The sequence below is a fragment of the Typopeltis vanoorti genome, chromosome 1, assembly GCF_054136105.1.
Source record: "Typopeltis vanoorti isolate ZY-2024b chromosome 1, IOZ_Tvanoo_1.0, whole genome shotgun sequence".
Taxonomy (NCBI): domain Eukaryota; kingdom Metazoa; phylum Arthropoda; class Arachnida; order Uropygi; family Thelyphonidae; genus Typopeltis; species Typopeltis vanoorti.
The window spans coordinates 103,620,046-103,635,869 of record NC_143549.1 but is presented as its reverse complement, the minus strand read 5'-3'; positions in this window follow the sequence as shown (position 1 = coordinate 103,635,869).

Here is a 15,824-nt window from a genome sequence, read left to right as displayed (position 1 = left end):
TCACTTTGCCTCTTGAGCTACGATTAACAATACTTCTCCTCTTCTCTTCATCTTCCTATTATTTTTTAAAATTCTATATCCTACCATTTCAAGTCCTGACAGTATATCATCCTCGGTCAACCAAGTTTCACTTATGCCAGTTATCTTTGGGCATACTGATTTAATCAATACTACAAACGCAGCCCCTTTATTTCTGATACTCCATACATTAGCATACAAGCATAGCAATTCTCCACTCTTTGAGGTCATCCCATGAACACAGTCACTCTTTATTATCTCTGCTATAATGCACTTCTCTCTTCATTTTGGCCATCCCCATTTCCCTGATTCCGTCTCTGATTTTCATTTATCTCCACCGTTTTGCACTGCATCACTTTACTCTGCTATAATCACTTCCTCACCTTTCTGTCTATTCTCTTCCCATCCTTCCACAACTTGCTTCTCAACCCCTCTCTCTCTCTCTCTGACTCTTTTGACTCCCACTAAGAGTGGGAGTCAAATGAGTGCAGGTAGAGTGTTATTATAGGGAACTTCAACTATTCAGATATAGACTGGAAGGAAGAAAGATCACATGGCAGGAAGGAAATGGAATTTATACACCTACTGAGAAATAATTACGTGAGGCAGCATGTGATGGAGGAGTGTTAGAGTATTGGACCTGGTTATAGGATCAGAAAAGCTATCCATAACTAAGATGGCTACATTTCCTCCAATTGGCAAAAGTGACCATGTGATCTTGCTTGACTTGGGTGATTATAAAGCATGAGGATTATTCTGTCAGGAAGGGGTATATCTGGAACTACATGGCAGGTGATTATGATAACCTTAAAAGGAAGCTGGAATCTGTGCCATGGTAGAAAACATTTTCTGGTCTGCTCTCTGGGGTTTCTTGGGGATGAGAAGTGGTGGAGAGGATTCAGAGAGAAGTGATCAAGATTGTGAGTGGTTTGTACAACCTTTTCTATGAGGATAGATTGAGGATGTGTGTGGGCTGCAGAAGTTGGTTGATAGGCAGAAAAGAGTGCACATGATAGAAATGTTTTCAGATTTGGTATGTCTTATAAATGTTCCTTATTAAATACTAGCCCAAGACTTAATCACAACAGCATGAGCACTATCACATGTGGTTTACATGCAGGTGCAGGATAATTTTGTATACCCACCATCACCACGCTGCTCTCATACTCTCTCTCTCTCTCGGATTTTTTATATACCCTAGTTGGCAACCTGGAGATACATCCAGGAATTTGTTTAACTTTAAATTATAAAAAAAAACATTAATTGCTTTTTTTTATACTTAAAGTTAAATAGCATATACAGTGATACCTTGGCTAACGAAAATGATTCGTTCTGGAATCACATTCGTTAGCCGAAATGTGATTTCCTGTAGGTCTCTATAAAAAATCGTTTAATTCGTTCTGGATGCTGCCTACTATTTAAAGATAAGTTTTATAAAATAGTAAAAAGCATACTATAAAAGGGAAAAAACTCACCAAAGGCTGAGATGAACAGCTACCCAATTAGATGAAGGAGAATGGAAAGTAGAATGAAAAACTGACGATTTTTACACTATTATATACACTTTATTAAACTGAAAATATGTATACAATGTTTATACTATTCTTCTTCCAAATTTTCAAAGTTTATTCAAGGTAAGTCTCCTCTTCTTCAGTAGCTGTCTTCTGTCTCTTTGCTAAAGGAGAAGTCAAAAATCTGTCCAAAGTTGATTGAACTTCTCTTTTTTTCAGAATGTTTTTAAAGTGATTAGACACTTGTCTTCAACCAAGGCACAAAGTCTGTTCATTTCAGCTTTGTTGGGATGCCACTTTGTAGCCAAAGACTGAAACTCTTCCCAGTAATGCAGCATTTTTTAATGTCACCTGTTGGCATTCTTCCCTTTTTTATTGCTGTCCTCCAGCTCTGATGAGCACTCTTTATCTTCCTTGTCTCTATCCTGATTCAGTTGCTTTTCAACTCTTCAAGATCTTCTGTTGCCAGATCTTTTGAGTGTTCTTCAACTAATTCTTCTACATCTTCTTCATTTACCTCCAAATGTAATGCTTTGCCCAAGGAGACTATCTTATCTACAATGTCAGCATTTTCAACAGCAAGTTCCCCAGCAGCATCTTCAGTATCTTGAACACTGAAAACAGCACTTCTTATCTTGCAGCAGTCTGGCCATAACTTTTTCCAGGCAGCATTAAGTGTCCTAACTGACACTTCGTCTCATGCCATGGCAATGAGTTGAATAGCATGAAGGATATGATAATAATCCTTCCAGAATTCCCTCACAGTCAGACTGGTAAATGAAGTTGCATCAAAACATCTTTGGAACATGTGTTTTGTATACAATTTCTTAAAGTTTGATATGACCTGTTGGTCTATGGGTTGCAAAATAGATGTGGTGTTTGCAGGAAGAAATTTTATCTTGAGGAAGTTAAATTCTGCCTCCAAATCTTCTTCCAAGCCAGGTGGATGCCCTGGAGCATTGTCCAGAAGAAGCACAACCTTTTCAGGCAAGTTTTCTTTTCTCAGGTACTTTTTCTTTTCACCATGGGCCCAAACACCTCCATGATCCACTCTGTGAATATGCTTCTTGTTATCCATGCCTTGGTGTTTGACTTCCAATAAACACTAAGCATGGGCTTGCAAACATTCTCCTTCTTGAAAATTCTTGGTGTCTCAGAGTGGCAGACCAACATTGGTTTAATTTTGAGATCACCATTTGCATTAGCACAAAATAAAAGAGTTATTCTATCTTTCATAGGTTTGTACCCTGGCATACACTTCTCTTCTTTTGTGATGAAAGTTCTTTTGGGCATTTGCTTCCAGAACAACTCAGTTTCGTCATAATTAAACACTTGTTCTGGCTTGTATCCACGAATGATGGTCCACTCCTGAAATTCTCTAACAAACTTCTCAGCCTCCTCTTTGTTTGCACTGGCTCCTTCTCCATGTCTAATTACACTATGGATCCCTGACCTTCAATTGAACTTCTCAAACCATCCTCTGCTTCCTTTGAATTCTTCCTCTGCCTCTGCTGTATTGTGTTTAGCATACCATCCACCATTCATGTTTGCTGCTTTATGTTAGCGCGCACATCCACTAAAACATTTGTTAGCCATGTCCGAAAAACAGCAGAAAAAATCTTCGTTAGCCGAAAAATTTGTTAGCAGAGTCACTCTTTAGCCGAGGTATCACTGTATTAGTATTTGGAAGTACCATTTGAAAATGCCCTAGCATTGTGTCCAAATGTCACATACTACTACTACTACAACCTTTTGTAATGAATTATTGAACTTCTATCCATAGCCCTGATAAAGCAAGGCTATGGATACAAGTTGAACACAAGGTATTTTCATAATACAGAAATTTTAATATTGTCTTTTTTCACCAGTTTATTTTTTGCTCTGATTCTGGAAATTACTTTTGTATAGTAGAATCTGTGTCATGCAACTTCTGGATATGTTATCTTTCTTGTATAGTTATAAATAAATTATTTTATTGTATATTATATATATATATATATTTATTTTTTTTAAATAAATTATTTATAACTAAAAGAAGAATCCTTTCAGGCATAGAATATGGAACAAGTGCCATATTGTTAGCCTGGCTGGTCATGTTGATTGTTTTTCTTCTCTCTAGTCAACAGGCTGCAGGTTTGAATCCCACTATGGTATGGATGTTTGTGAATCTCTTTAGATGTGGGGATGATTTTTATTGCCCATTGTAAACCCACCTGGTTTATTGGAGGCCTGATGTGGCTTGAAAAGTATCATGTTTACTTTCTAGAGAAGAGTTTCTGGATTATCTAAGCTCTTTACACTCGATCAATTCCTATGTGCAAATCCCAAATCCACCCATGCATATAATACTGCTCGTATGTTTAAGGTGGTGAACCTAAAACTTCTCTTAAAATCCTTCATGCTGCCTAATTGCTCGTCTCTAGACAGCATCTAGAGACGAGCAATAAGAGAGGGGATCATTGATGATCCCCTCTCTTACAGATGCAGTGTTTTTGCACTATGTCTGTTATACAGGTACTTCCATGGTCACTGCTCCAGTGAATTAGCAACTATTATTCCTTCACTTTCAGTTGCACATGTTAATACAAGAGCAGCTGCTGCCTAGCATCCCTTTACTGTGCAACTGCAAACACATTAAACCTGCTTCTCCTTTTCCTCTTTTATTCCATTCACCTGTGTCCTCTGAAACATCCTTCCTTATGAAGTATTCCCAAAGAATTATAACTTGCAGCTCTTCAAAAAAGAAAAAAAAAATCAATAAACTTCTATCTCAGTCCTCATCTGCATCCCCCCCCCACAGCACTGATGTGTTTATAGGTCTCATGACCCGTTGTGTATGGGATCAATATAAAAAGTAAAAAAAGTTGAACATACACCTATTGAAATTTTTTATGATGAAAAATTTCAATAGATGTATGTTCAACATTTTTTTCCTCCATGTTTCACAAACAGGAGGATTCTCATAAAATCCATGAATAGGCTGAAACTTCTAAAATTTCTACTTTTGAAAAAGATTATGTGGCCCACAATTTATTCATTAATGTTGCTGAAGGTTTGGATCTTAGAGTTGGATAAGTGACACATCATGTATCATAGTACATATTAGCAAATTCTTGATATGTATCAGTGTTCTTCCCAGAAATTTTTACCAGCCAGGTGGAATGAAGCATTAGCTGGCATACAAAAATTTTGAATGAGTTAAGAAAGACTCTTTTTCATAACAAATTAAAATAGTAATTTTATTAGAAATTACTTCAAACAAGGATAATATTCATCATCATCATCATCATCATCAAATTCCTGTCATGTACCCTCAAGGGGTGTACAGGATATGACAGTACTACATGAAAAAATTACATCATTACTAACTTCCTATCTACAATTTTCCTCCAAATCAGTCTGTTACTTGTCAAGACTCCAACATTATCAGATCTTATATTTCTATCGTCTAAGGCACTTTGTACCGTATCAATCCACCTATATCTTGGTCTTCCTCAGGGTCGTTTTCCTGCCAACCTGGCAGAGAACACTTGTTTTGCTAATCTTTCCTCTCCCATTCTATTTAAGTGACCATACCATCTGAGATTAGCTCTGCTAACGCATTCCTGGATGCTGACAATGTCAAGTTCTTTCCTAATATCCTCATTTTTAACATGATATTGCCATTGATGCCATCTGTTCACGCCTCTAATCTTTCTCAGGACTCTCATATCTGCGGTCTCTAGTCTTTGGTCAAGTGTTTTACTTCTGACCCAGCTCTCAGATCCATAAGTTAAAATTGGTTTGAACACAGTCTTGTATACAGCTAATTTAGTGTTCCGACTAATTTCTTTCTTATTCCATATGAATTTATTCAATTGACTTCCCACGATACCAGCTTTGCTGATTCTGTTGTCTATTTCTATATTTAGTTTACCATCTTCAGTAAAAATTGTGCCTAAGTAGCTGAAATGTTTTACTTGTTCCACAGGTTCTCCATTCACAACACAGTTGACATTTTCAATGATTCTGCCTATTTTCATTGTCTTTGTCTTTTTATTGCTGACCTTCATACCATATCTATTACAACAGCTATTCAATTTAGTCAGAGAATCTTGCAGACTTGTAGCGGATTTATTTAGAAGTATAACATCATCCGCATAAAGCAAAGAGATGACATTAACATCTCCAATTTTGATATCAGGTTTAATACCACATTCCTTCATAATGTGATCCATATAGATAATGAATAACAGAGGGGATAATGTACATCCTTGTCTCACACCAGATTTAACATTAAACCATCTTCCTGTACTTCCTTCAATTCTAACTGCTGACTCACAACTCAAATAAAGACTAAGTATTGCTTGATATAATGCCCCATTGACACCATATAACTGCAGCGTATTGAATAGCTTCTCTCTTGGCACCTTATCATATGCCTTTTCCAAATCGACAAAACTTAAATACAGATCTTTGTTATATTCCCATGCTTTCTCGACTATTTGGCGTAAAGTGAAGATCTGATCCTGACAGCCTCTATTTGGCCTGAATCCAGCTTGTTCTTCACCAAGCTTTTCTTCCACAATTCTTCTCAACCGTTTCTCAAGTATACTTGCATAGATCTTGCCAGGAACACTCAGTAGGGAAATACCTCTGTAATTCTCACATTCAGTTTTATTTCCCTTTTTATATATGGGTACTATGAGAGCTCTACTCCAATCATCGGGAATTCGTCCCTCTGTCCAGGCTTTCTGAACTATGCAGTGCAGCCACTGTAAGACTCTTATACCACCATACTTCAACATTTCTGGTCGAATATCATCTACTCCTGCTGCCTTTCCACATTTCAAGCCTTTGATGGCTTTTTCTACTTCAAGTATGGATATGTATTCCTGACTGCATGCCTGGTCAGTGTTTTTTATCACTGTGCTGTCATCACTGCTTGTTTCATTTAGCAGTTTTTCAAAGTAATTACTCCATACTTCAAGGATATCTTTTTCTCCTGTTTTCATTTCACCTTTATCATCTCTAATTCCTTTTACAGCACTCTTTCCTCCATTCCTAAGCTTCTTCAACAACCTCCAGAATATTTTGCCACCTTCTTGATATTTATTTTCTATATTCTTGCCAAAGTCCTCCCATGACTTTTGTTTAGCTAGTTTTACACTCTGTTTAGCTTTCTTACATTTGTCTCTGTATTCTGTAAGAGTAAAAGCTGACTTATTTGCCAGGAACTTTTGATATGCTTCCTTCTTTTCCTTCACTGCCTCTTTAACTTCCTGTGTCCACCAGGGAGTTCTGATTTTTTTATCTTTGCACACAACCTCACCACATGCCTCTCTGGCAGAATCAATCAATGTTTCCTTCAGAGTTTGCCACTGAATCTCCAAGGTTTGATTCCTGTTCTCAAACTCTTTCATTTTCTTTTCAATAATATTTCTGTATTTTAGTCTACAGTTTACATCTGAGAGCTGCTCAACTTTTATTCGCTTTAAAACTTTCTTACATGTTATTCTTTTCAATATGAAATTCAATTTTATCCTGCTCAAGACTAAATAGTGATCACTTCCAATTTCAAATCCTCTGTACACTCTGGTGTCCTGCACCAGGGAGAAAACATCACTATCAACAATAACATAGTCAATGAGACTTTTCTTATTCCTAGCCTCTTCTCTCCATGTGAATTTGTGCACATTTTTATGTTGGAACATGGTGTTAGTAATAACCAGTCCATGTCCTGAGCAGAAATCCAACAGATATTTGCCATTATTATTAGCTTTGCTCTTTTCTCCAAATTTTCCCAAAATATTTTTGTATGTCTCACAATCATTTCCTACTCTACTATTTAGATCCCCAACAAGGACCAACTTTTCCTTTTTCATTGTGTCAGTTGCTTTTTCTAAAGCCTCAAAAAATTCCTCCACTTCTACCTTAGTAGAACCTTCTGTGGGACCATAGGTACAAATAAGTCTCATTGTCCAGTTCCCCATTCTCATATTTGCCCACATTACTCTACTTGAGACTGACTGCCATTCAAGAAGATTAGCCTCGTATTTTGTGTTGAATACTATGGCTACTCCTTCTTTTCCTTGATTGTTATTGCCTGAATATAACATTTTGTATTTATTGCTCAGAAAGATCTCACCAGTTTTGGTCTTTTTTGTTTCAGTCACCCCTATTATGTCGATCTGGTACTTATCTAATTCCTCAGCTAGCTCCATTTCTTTGCCATTCAGGCTTCTTACGTTGATAGTACCGATCTTTAACTCTGGTGATGTTGAGTTGGGGTTTGTTTTCAGATTTGTTCCAGTAGCTGACTTTTCGCTGTTCGCCCTGGTTCCCTGGCGAAAACAACGGGGGCCTTGTTTAACCGGGCGACGCCCCAGCCGGCATGAAATTTTGTCATGTTGTACCATCATTTTTTATTTTTGTTTAACCAATAAGAATACAATTTGGTCGGCTAAATCCCAAATTGCCAGCCCATCCTCGTTCGTTCAGTATCAAAGTAGATACCCAACAGGGTGCACCACGAGAAGGTGAGGATTGGACATTAGGTCAGAAGCCCTGGTCGGTTCTCCGCATTCCTTTAAAGGCTATGTGGAGGTCTCCTCTCAGTTATACAGCTTTGACCCTTAAGCACCCCGGATAATATTTTATGTAGTAATTATAACAAACAAGACTAGGATTTTTCTTATTTTCTCATTAAGTAATGAAAAACCTTACAATGCTCGCAGCTTAAAATTCTATACATTGATTTTTATCTTCTTCTTAGAAGCCCAGTTGTCAGCAGCTTTTTCGTAATTAAAATCTGTTGGATCTGGTCCCTCCAGTGAAATCAGCATCAGATTATTTAGTGTGTGTTCTGACTGATGCGATTTCTCATACAAGTTTTTATCCTTTTTAATACAGTGAAACCCCTTTTCACATTCAGCTGTGCTCACAGGTATGACCAGTCCAACAGCAGCTAATTTTGCTAAATTTGGAAAAAACTCTTTGAGCTCAGATGTTGTTGCTAATTTCAGTAGTATTTGTCTTGGATCTAGATTTTTGTATGACTGTCCATTAATCATTTTTGATGCAACTGCCCATTCTAGTTTAGTACTTTCATAGTTTAAAACTACATGCTTCCATTTCTAGAATAATAATCAAAAAGAATCTCAGAAGCCTCATGTTGATCATGACTTTCTGCATTGAAAAGTCTTGAAAAGCAGGAAATGATTGGCATATCTGGAAATCTTGCTTCTAGGTGTTTAATAACTGTGCCTATGTATTTATCATATATTGTAGTCTTAAACATAATAACATTAGAATCTGAGTAATCAGTGTGAAGGTCTGACCATTCACCTGAAAGATGCTGATGAATATTTTGAAAATGACTGCCAGGAGTGTATTTCAATTCCATGATGGATAGTTTTCTGGCTTCTAAGACTGGCTCTATTTCAGTTAAGTCAGCATCTTGCCTTTGCCATGATCTAGACAAGTTAGATAAATGCAGTAACACATCTGAAAAGCATCATTAGTGAAGCTACGAAATTGTATGTTCTGATATATTTACTTAAACCTTCAGCTGTGATATCATTTCGTTCGGTGGCCTCTCTTTACAATACAGCTATAACACTCACCATGCATTCTCTTAGAGACTGTATTGCAGAATCATGAGACAGCCATCTAGTGTCACTAGCCATTTTGAGTTTAATCTGAGGACTGTTCAGTATATTTTGGATTTGGGTTAAACCAGTCATCCTGACTGAGGAATTTTGGAAGAAGAAAAACAATTGCCTCAAGATATCATTAAACATGACTAAATAAGGCACTTCAGCAGCTGTTTGGGCACTAACAAGAGCCAGTCAGTGGTTTACACAATGACAGTTGACGATGAGTCCATCTGTTTTATCTTTGAGCAGTTTTGCAACTCCCTTTTGCTTTCCAATCATGACAACTGCTCCATCAGATCTTAGGCCCACCAGATTACAAGTTTTTAAGCGTAGACTGTCAAGGGTTTCAATTACCTTGTTAGTTATAGTCTCAGCTTTGCCATCAATGATATTGCAAGTTGATACAAAACTAACCCTGACCTTGTTTCTAAGTTGACAAATATATTTAATGTACACAATCAGCTGTTTTAAAACTGAGATGTCTGTAGAGTCATCACATAAAACACTGAAATAATCTGCAGAATGTATATTTTTCAGTATTTCAGATCTAATTTCTGATGCTAAAATATCAATCAACTCTTGCATTATTCTTTCTGAGGTATAATGTGCATTTTTGCCAATGTTAAGATGTTTTAAGTAGGAACAGCCCATAGCCTTGCAATGCACAAGCAATTTTTTAAATAATGTAGTATGCGGTAACTCATTTTTTGCTAACCAATACATAGATCTTAAAGCTCCCAGAAAAGCATCTCTCTGCAAGTTATTCAAAATTGAAATTGATTTTTCAATTTGCCCTAATCCAGTTTCGTCTAGTATACGTTTTTCAATTATATCTGAACAAGAATTAGTGTGTAACTTGCTTTGTTCATGGTCAACCAAGCTTTCTTTTCGAAGTCTTGTGCATGGCATATTTACCCATGTCACTTCCTTGTTTGTGAGTCGTCTCTTTCCATATTTCATACATGTGGAACACATCATTCCATTATCTTTCACCACTAACCAATGGAATTTTTTAAACCACTCACTGTTAATACCAGATAAGCGGCGTTTAGACGCACGTTTTACATTTGAAAGACACTCTGCAGAAATCGACGATTCTGTTGTTGGTTTGGTGTCTTTGCTACTATGCTTATCAGTTTCATCATTCATAAAATAACTTACTTGACTTTTTACTCATTATGGGGTAATTTAATAAATACAAAATATCATTGTTATTAAATTAATCAAAACAGATCACTGAATTGTGCACTGACAGTAATACCCGAGATAATGCGCGTTATGTCACAATTTTACTATTTATAAGTATTAATTACTAGGAATGGGAATTGGTATCACTCGGGACTGACATCATAGTCCTCGAGAGTTTCAAGAATTCCCCGAGATCACAACTATATTTGATGCACAGGCCTATTTTCTTTTACAAAATAAAATATTAAATACTCGACTCACGATCTTCAGACAAAAACCATTATTAAGAAAAATAAATTTAGATTTTTAACATCGATTTTTGCCTTCGATTCGAATCCGCTCAATTTTCACAATTTATTTCTTTTAAACATCGTAATTATGTCTCTTTCATAAAAGATCTTCTTTGCAACTGATACTGTTGTATTGGAGATCCCGATTTTGTCTTCTTCCGCATACGGATCAGTGTGCATCAAAGTGAATATCCGAAGCTCTCTAGATTGGCTTGCAATGCAAGAAATTGAGCTGGTCTCACGAGTATCGAGACTCTCCAGTTCAATTTCTCATCACTATTAATTAAAAAATATCTATCTTAAATTATTTTTCCATTCTTGCTCATTATTTAGCCATGTCAATTCACAACATTAATTAGCTGGGCGGTCAGTAAAACCAGCCGGGTGGTTTGCCCATTCAAAAGGTCCTGAGGAGAACATAGTGTATCTTCAAGTAGTGCACAGGATACTATGATAGCACTACATGAAGAGAGCTCACATTATTAACTTTCTATCAGCAGCTTTTCTGCAAATTAGTGTGTTATCTGTGAGGACTCCAGTGTTATCAGATCACATATTTCAGTCTTCTGAGGTGCTTATAACTTCATAATTCCATTTAGACTCAGAGGTCTTCCAAACACTTGCCTCTTGCCTCTCCCCTTCCATTTAAAGTGACTATATAACCAGAAATTAACTCAGCTCATACATTCATTGATAACAGTTTCAGATTTGTTCTCATTATCTTATTTTTAATATGACTACCATTTATTCCATCTCTTTATTCCCTAAATTTTTCTCAGACTCTCATATCTGTGGACTGTTTTACTTCCAACCTAATTCTCAGATTCATAAATTAAAATTGGTTTGAACACTGTTATGCATACAGTTATTTTAGTTCTTTGATTGATTTCTATCTTATTCCATAAATAATTCAATTTTCTCCCCACCATATCAGCTTTACTTATTCTGTTGTTTATTTTCATATTCAGTTTGCTATCTTCACTAAAAATGTTTCTCTATAGGTTCTTCATTCAGGAATCGGCTGATGTTTTCAATGTTCACATTTTCCTGCCTGTTTTCATAATGTTTGTCTTAGTGCTGATTTTCATGCCAAATTTGTTACAGCAGTCATTCCATTTAATTAAAGAATTCTGCAGATGTGCTATATTTATTTAGGAGTATAAGATCATCTTCATAAAGAGCTGAGATTACCATCTCCAATTTTGATATCAGGTTTAATGCCGATTTCTTTGAGAAAGTTGATGAATAAACATTGAAAATAATAATAAGTTTAGTTTAATCCTTTATCCAAGTGTGAGCAAACAAAGTTTGTGCCTGAAAGTATCTTCAGGACTGGGGTAAGGTAGTGCAATACCAGGCAACTCGTTGCAAAGGTGGAGAAAGCTCTCATCACTCCTATCTCAGTATCTCCCATAATGCAAAGCACATCTCCTTGCGGATATGTATAATGCTATGCATTAAGGCAAGGGCCACTACCCATACCGGTTTCGACCTTTATTGAGGTCTCGTCAGTGGGAGCCAGGCCCAGTAGTAGAGATACAAAGGCAGAAGCAATGAGAGGTCATCCTAACCTATAGGAGGCCCAGTAGGAGTATCTCTACTACTGGGCCTGGCTCCCACTGACGAGACCTCAATAAAGGTTGAAACCGGTATGGGTAGTGGCCCTTGCCTTAATGCATAACATTACACATATCTGCAAGGAGATATGCTTTGCATTATGGGAGATACTGAGATAGGAGTGATGAGAGCTTTCTCCACCTTTGCAACAAGTTGCCTGGTGTTGCACTACCTTACCCCAGTCCTGAAGATACTTTCAGGCGCAAACTTTGTTTGCTCACACTTGGATAAAGGATTAAACTAAACTTATTATAGTCTAACCAAGTGAAAAATAAACTCTCAACATCGAAAATAATGTGAATCTCTTTTCCAGATCCAAAAAACTGAAATACATCCTTGTTATATTCGTGATTTCTCATTTTTGTTAAAGTGAAAATCTGATCCTGACAATCTCTGTTTGGTCTGAATCTATCTTGTTCTTCTTGTTTCTCTTATAGAATCTTTCTTAGTTTCTTCTCAAGCATGCTTGCATAAATCTTATCTGGAACACTCTCTAGAGAAATTCCTCTGTGAATTTTCACATTATTTTATTTCTTTATTTCATATTCTGTTTACAGAAGGGCATGATACTGTGGATGTTCAAGATATTTGTATTATATAGTCCAAATATCTTGCTCTAGAGACCAAATGTCAAACTTTTTTTTCTTCCAACCATTTTGAATTTTATGCCTTCCCCTCACAGCTAATCTTCCTTTATTAAAAAAATTCAAATCTGTCAAATTTCAAGTCCATTTCAAATCTGTGTTAAGAAACCACATCCTAAAAAATGCCAACTTATTAGTTTGATATAACTTCTCTGTTTACTCATGTACTGCTACTTGATTTAATAAAGTCTCACTTGCTCACCTAGATTATTTGAATTGCATTATTTAGAAACAAAATGGAATTCAATGGATTTCTACTCCTCTTTTTTGGCTGGCTTCTATATAGAACATGTAGAACACAAAGCACTTAACACAGATACATTCAAATGTTTAGTTTGCTGTGCTGTGTAGATAATATGTTTGCTATTTGGGCCCCAGGCTCAGATACTGTACTTTAAATTTTTTTTAATGCATTTAAACAGCCAACACTCAAATTCACAATTGAAAAAAATGATAGAATAATTGTCTGCATTTAAATACACGTTATTTGCTCATTTTTCAAATGATTCATTATCTTTTTTATTTTTATAGCACATCAACTGGAAGATACTTAGATAAATCCATCCAGCCTAGCAATATGGTATCCTAAAAACTGTAACACATTTAGCATGTGCCATTTGTTCTAATGATACCGCTGTTGTCACACAGCTGAACTATCTTTTTTCTAGCCAGGTTCTTCTTCTTCTTCCTAACATGGAATATAGGCCATGTGGCCTGTTCCGGTCTCATGCCATCTCTTTCTTGGTCTTCCGATTCTTCTTTTTCCACTTATTTTGTATCTGTATAATATTTTTGGTAGTCTGCTGTTGTCCATTCGATTTAAATGTTCTAGCCATTTTTGTTTATACTGTCTTATGTAGTAATTAATTGGTTTGATTTTTAGGGATTGTAAGATTTCTTCATTTGTTTTGTGGTCCCACTTGGTATATCCAGCTGTTTTTCTGAGGAACTTCATTTCTTCTGTTTGAATTCGTTTTTCATCTTTCCTTTTCATGGTCCATGTTTCGCTTCCGTATAGTAGAGTTGGTTTTGACAAGACATTATATAGTCTGATTCTAATGTGTTTTTGTACCAGGGATGGCTTAAATATACTGTTTATTATGCCATTTACTTTGACAAAGTTTGATATTTTAGTGTCTATGTCTTTTTCTTCTTCGTATGATAGATCACATCCCAAGTATCTGAAAGTGTTTACTTGTTCTGGTATTTTATTATCTATCACTATTTTACTTCTTATTGGGTTTTCTCCTTTGAATGCCATTATTTATGTTTTTTCTTTGGATATTGTCATATTATATTGCTTTGAGATATCATTTAATGATTTTAATGATCTTTGTAAGTCATCTTCTGATGTAGCTAATACTATTTGATCATCTGCAAATAGTAGTGTATCTATCTTCATTTGCGGGGTCATTTGTATACCAAATGGGTTATGCTGTTTCCAGATTGTTAATATTTCATTTATATATATATTGAAAAGCAGAGGTGAGAGGGTACATCCTTGTCGTACTCATCTTGATATATCTTTCCATTCTGAGGTGTGTTCTAATTTAACTGCTATTTTATTTCCTGTATATATTTCTTGAATAGATTGTAAAAGTTGGTTTGGTATGTTTAAATTGGTTAATATTTTAAACAATTTTTGTCGACTAATTTTGTCAAAAGCTTTTTCATAATCAATAAACGCCACATGTGTTTCTTTTTGAAATTCTCTTTTTTCTATTAATAATTTTAAAGTAAAAATTGGATCTATGCAGGATCGGCCTTTTCGGAAGCCATTTTGTTCTTCTAGTAATTTGTTTTCTACAATGCTGCTTAGTTTCTCTTTTAATATTCCTGCATATATTTTATATCCTGTATTCAGCAGGCTAATTCCCCTATAATTATTGCAATTGTCTTTATTTCCTTTTTTATAGATTGGGATGACCAGTGCTTTTTTCCAAGAGTTGGGGGTTTTTCCGGACATCCAAACCATATTAAAAAATTTCAAATGTCTTTCATTAAATTTTTCACCTGGATTTTTGTAGAGTTCTATATTTATATTGTCTTCTCCTGGCGTTTTCCTATTTTTCATCTTCTTTATTATATTTTTCAGTTCTAACATTGTGATATTTTCTATTAGGTCATTCTTTGTCTTATAAAATTTTAATTCATTGTTCTCATCTGTCCAGAGATTTTGGAAATAGGTCACCCATTTTTCTAAATCTATTGTTTGGATTTTTATCTTTTCTTTTATTTCTTTATTCATGTATTTTATTACTTTATAGGTTTTGGGTTGTGGCTTAAATAAATCCTTTTCTAGTTCTGTTACGTCTAGCCAGGTTAAAGGTCATAACTAGATAACTGGAGGAGACTTATACATAAACTTTTATGAAATGCAAAGAGCCAACCAGAACTTCTGATTCAATGTCCAATCCTTGCCTTCTTGCAGTGTACTCAATTAGAAGGTATCCAATCTGTGTACTGACCAAATGACTGTGAGTGAACAGTTTGAGATTTAGCTTGCCAAACTGTATTCTGTATTGGTTTAAACCAAAAGACACTGATGGTTATACAAGAAAATGAAATGTTATGCCAATTGGTCTAAACAAAGCCACTGCAGTTTTCATCAAGAAATCAGTGCAAACTGTGAAAAGTCATCTACTGGAATGAACCCAGACTTGAAATCAGCAGAACAACTCAGGATAGGCACCATCAAGGTATATACTCCAAAGAATTAGAGTAGTACTACATTGATATAATTGGTGTTACTGAAAATAAACAAAGAAGATAAAAGCAGTGAGATTTTCTAAATAATGAATTAAAAGATATTATATTCAGGCAGTGATAATCAGAAAAAGGAAGGCATGGCAGTAATGTTCAACACTGATAATTTTCTAGATTAGTGTTTCTAGAGTAGGAAATTTCAAGTACAGTGAT